Below are 5,375 nucleotides of genomic sequence, written 5' to 3' on the forward strand. Positions count from 1 at the left end.
CAAATGGCATCAGGGACTTGTAATTCTATGGCACCACTTTCAAGGGGAACAAATGTTTGATTTGCAGATACCGAACGTTTTCTCTTTGTGGCAAGGAGTATGTTGACGCCAACTCAGAAAAAGTGTTTTCTTTATAGAGATCAGATATCAAAGAGATACCTTGTGTGGACCAGGACTGTAAGGGCAAGTTAGGGATAAGTAGACATGTGCAATTTGATTCGTTCCAAATCAAAATTCAGATCCCCTCCGAATTTCGTTCAAAAACTGAATCCGACACGTGACTTTTTTTCTGGCCAATCAGATGTGTTTTTTGGTCTAATGCATCCGAATGGGTCCGAATATGAATTTTCATTATGGCAACATGGAAGCCATATATATACATTGTTTATATAGATATGAGGGGGGTGATGCCCCAAATATACAGATAACATTGTATATACAGATATGACGAGGAGTGACACCCCAATATACAGAGAAGATTGTATATACAGATATGATGAGGAGTGACACCCCAATATAGAGAGAACATTGTATATACAGATATGAGGAGGAGTGACACCCCAATATAGAGAGAAGATTGTATATACAGATATGATGGGGAGTGACACCCCAATATACAGAGAACATTGTATATACAGATATGATGGGGAGTGACACCCCAATATACAGAGAACATTGTATATACAGATATGACGGGGAGTGACACCCCAATATACAGAGAACATTGTATATACAGATATGATGGGGAGTGACACCCCAATATACAGAGAACATTGTATATACAGATATGACGGGGAGTGACACCCCAATATACAGAGAACATTGTATATACCGATATGTTAAGAGGACACCCCAATAATATCACTGTACGGTATGAATTCATTCTCTGTGACTGGTCCTCTTTGGGGTCCGGATTGTTCGTAGTTGTGGAAGTCACTGGATTTCATGTCATACAATTATTATTGTGTTTTTATCAGTTTGTGTTAAATCTGGTGAATCCCCCTTTACACCCTCCCCCAAACCACACCCGCCGACAAACATCTAATTTTCACACCGTCGCAATCCCCGCGGATATTATTAACGGAGCCATTAGATGCGCCATTCATTGAAGCAAACAAATCATCTCCGGGGGTTTAATAAGAAGCATAAATCTCTGAGAAGAACATGGGGGGGGGGACGACAGAAAGAGGGAACACATTGGCTGCACCTTCATCTGCGTGGCTGAGACGCTGCAACAGGGGCTGATCTTTGTCAAACATTTGTGAACACAGCCAAGAACTGCACAGGATTGACGTGATTGTGTCATCTCTGAGCCGATAGCTCAGTCCAGGAAGTAGATTGTGATCCTCGATGATGCCTGAAGAAAGATGGCGCCGTCCTTCTGGAGAGGAAAGCAGATGAAGGCATTGTCAGTGGGGAGTCATGTGATCTCTGTGAGAGGTGATAATACCTGGAAGTGTTGCATTCATATATGACTTGAGGAAATACATCTGATGACAGGTCCTCTTTTATTTCTCCCCCCATTGAATCTAACTGCTGATAAATTTCAATCTGTTTCCTCAATTTTATAAAAAACCTTTCCTGCTTGTTTCTGTCTCATTTTAACAACAATTAGAGACCATTACTCCCCCACTCCCCCTTCCCCATTCAGCCGGTTAATTATTATAATTATGTCACTTTATTCCAGATCAGAGAGGAACAAATCAAAGCCGATCGTCTGAATCAACACCGCGGGACCCCGAGCACCTGTCTGTGTGGCCCTAAAATATCAGAGAGGTCAGTGATGTAATAATCTGCAGAATATATCATTATGTATCTGTCAGGAGGGAGATGGGACGGAGCAATGTCCTGCAGATCTCTAGAGGGGTCAGAGATGGAATAATCTGCAGAATATATCAATATGTATCTGTCAGGGGGGAGATGGGATGGAGCAATGCTCTGCAGATCTCCAGAGAGGTCAGTGGTGCAATAATCTGCAGAATATATCAATATGTATCTGTCAGGAGGGAGATGGGACGGAGCGATGTTCTGCAGATCTCCAGAGAGGTCAGTGATGGAATAATCTGCAGAATATATCAGTATGTATCTGTCAGGAGGGAGATGGGACGGAGCGATGTTCTGCAGATCTCCAGAGAGGTCAGTGATGGAATAATCTGCAGAATATATCAGTATGTATCTGTCAGGAGGGAGATGGGACGGAGCGATGTTCTGCAGATCTCCAGAGAGGTCAGTGATGGAATAATCTGCAGAATATATCAATATGTATCTGTCAGGGGGAGATGGGATGGAGCAATGCTCTGCAGATCTTTAGAGGGGTCAGTGATGGAATAATCTGCAGAATATATCAGTATGTATCTGTCAGGAGGGAGATGGGACGGAGCGATGTTCTGCAGATCTTTAGAGAGGTCAGTGATGGAATAATCTGCAGAACATATCAATATGTATCTGTCAGGAGGGAGATGGGATGGAGCACTGTTCTGCAGATCTCTAGAGAGGGGAGATGGGACGGAGCGATGTTCTGCAGATCTTTAGAGAGGTCAGTGATGGAATAATCTGCAGAACATATCAATATGTATCTGTCAGGAGGGAGATGGGATGGAGCACTGTTCTGCAGATCTCTAGAGAGGGGAGATGGGACGGAGCGATGTTCTGCAGATCTTTAGAGAGGTCAGTGATGGAATAATCTGCAGAACATATCAATATGTATCTGTCAGGAGGGAGATGGGATGGAGCACTGTTCTGCAGATCTCTAGAGAGGGGAGATGGGACGGAGCGATGTTCTGCAGATCTTTAGAGAGGTCAGTGATGGAATAATCTGCAGAACATATCAATATGTATCTGTCAGGAGGGAGATGGGATGGAGCACTGTTCTGCAGATCTCTAGAGAGGGGAGATGGGACGGAGCGATGTTCTGCAGATCTTTAGAGAGGTCAGTGATGGAATAATCTGCAGAACATATCAATATGTATCTGTCAGGAGGGAGATGGGATGGAGCACTGTTCTGCAGATCTCTAGAGAGGGGAGATGGGACGGAGCGATGTTCTGCAGATCTTTAGAGAGGTCAGTGATGGAATAATCTGCAGAACATATCAATATGTATCTGTCAGGAGGGAGATGGGATGGAGCACTGTTCTGCAGATCTCTAGAGAGGGGAGATGGGACGGAGCGATGTTCTGCAGATCTTTAGAGAGGTCAGTGATGGAATAATCTGCAGAACATATCAATATGTATCTGTCAGGAGGGAGATGGGATGGAGCACTGTTCTGCAGATCTCTAGAGAGGGGAGATGGGACGGAGCGATGTTCTGCAGATCTTTAGAGAGGTCAGTGATGGAATAATCTGCAGAACATATCAATATGTATCTGTCAGGAGGGAGATGGGATGGAGCACTGTTCTGCAGATCTCTAGAGAGGGGAGATGGGACGGAGCGATGTTCTGCAGATCTTTAGAGAGGTCAGTGATGGAATAATCTGCAGAACATATCAATATGTATCTGTCAGGAGGGAGATGGGATGGAGCACTGTTCTGCAGATCTCTAGAGAGGGGAGATGGGACGGAGCGATGTTCTGCAGATCTTTAGAGAGGTCAGTGATGGAATAATCTGCAGAACATATCAATATGTATCTGTCAGGAGGGAGATGGGATGGAGCACTGTTCTGCAGATCTCTAGAGAGGGGAGATGGGACGGAGCGATGTTCTGCAGATCTTTAGAGAGGTCAGTGATGGAATAATCTGCAGAACATATCAATATGTATCTGTCAGGAGGGAGATGGGATGGAGCACTGTTCTGCAGATCTCTAGAGAGGGGAGATGGGACGGAGCGATGTTCTGCAGATCTTTAGAGAGGTCAGTGATGGAATAATCTGCAGAACATATCAATATGTATCTGTCAGGAGGGAGATGGGATGGAGCACTGTTCTGCAGATCTCTAGAGAGGGGAGATGGGACGGAGCGATGTTCTGCAGATCTTTAGAGAGGTCAGTGATGGAATAATCTGCAGAACATATCAATATGTATCTGTCAGGAGGGAGATGGGATGGAGCACTGTTCTGCAGATCTCTAGAGAGGGGAGATGGGACGGAGCGATGTTCTGCAGATCTTTAGAGAGGTCAGTGATGGAATAATCTGCAGAACATATCAATATGTATCTGTCAGGAGGGAGATGGGATGGAGCACTGTTCTGCAGATCTCTAGAGAGGGGAGATGGGACGGAGCGATGTTCTGCAGATCTTTAGAGAGGTCAGTGATGGAATAATCTGCAGAACATATCAATATGTATCTGTCAGGAGGGAGATGGGATGGAGCACTGTTCTGCAGATCTCTAGAGAGGGGAGATGGGACGGAGCGATGTTCTGCAGATCTTTAGAGAGGTCAGTGATGGAATAATCTGCAGAACATATCAATATGTATCTGTCAGGAGGGAGATGGGATGGAGCACTGTTCTGCAGATCTCTAGAGAGGGGAGATGGGACGGAGCGATGTTCTGCAGATCTTTAGAGAGGTCAGTGATGGAATAATCTGCAGAACATATCAATATGTATCTGTCAGGAGGGAGATGGGATGGAGCACTGTTCTGCAGATCTCTAGAGAGGGGAGATGGGACGGAGCGATGTTCTGCAGATCTTTAGAGAGGTCAGTGATGGAATAATCTGCAGAACATATCAATATGTATCTGTCAGGAGGGAGATGGGATGGAGCACTGTTCTGCAGATCTCTAGAGAGGGGAGATGGGACGGAGCGATGTTCTGCAGATCTTTAGAGAGGTCAGTGATGGAATAATCTGCAGAACATATCAATATGTATCTGTCAGGAGGGAGATGGGATGGAGCACTGTTCTGCAGATCTCTAGAGAGGGGAGATGGGACGGAGCGATGTTCTGCAGATCTTTAGAGAGGTCAGTGATGGAATAATCTGCAGAACATATCAATATGTATCTGTCAGGAGGGAGATGGGATGGAGCACTGTTCTGCAGATCTCTAGAGAGGGGAGATGGGACGGAGCGATGTTCTGCAGATCTTTAGAGAGGTCAGTGATGGAATAATCTGCAGAACATATCAATATGTATCTGTCAGGAGGGAGATGGGATGGAGCACTGTTCTGCAGATCTCTAGAGAGGGGAGATGGGACGGAGCGATGTTCTGCAGATCTTTAGAGAGGTCAGTGATGGAATAATCTGCAGAATATATCAATATGTATCTGTCAGGTGGGAGATGGGACGGAGCAATGCTCTGCAGATCTCCAGAGAAGAGACACACAATGTAATTAATCAAGAAGTGGACCCCAAGAGCTGACACTCTATTGCAGCGGTGGGTCCGGCTCATCTGCAATGGAGCGGTGCTCCCTGTCCTATGGTGGGAGTCTGAGATCTGGGTATC

The sequence above is a fragment of the Nanorana parkeri genome, unplaced genomic scaffold, assembly GCF_000935625.1.
Source record: "Nanorana parkeri isolate BGI_ZX_2015 unplaced genomic scaffold, ASM93562v1 scaffold1562, whole genome shotgun sequence".
In the NCBI taxonomy this organism is placed as follows: Eukaryota; Metazoa; Chordata; class Amphibia; order Anura; family Dicroglossidae; genus Nanorana; species Nanorana parkeri.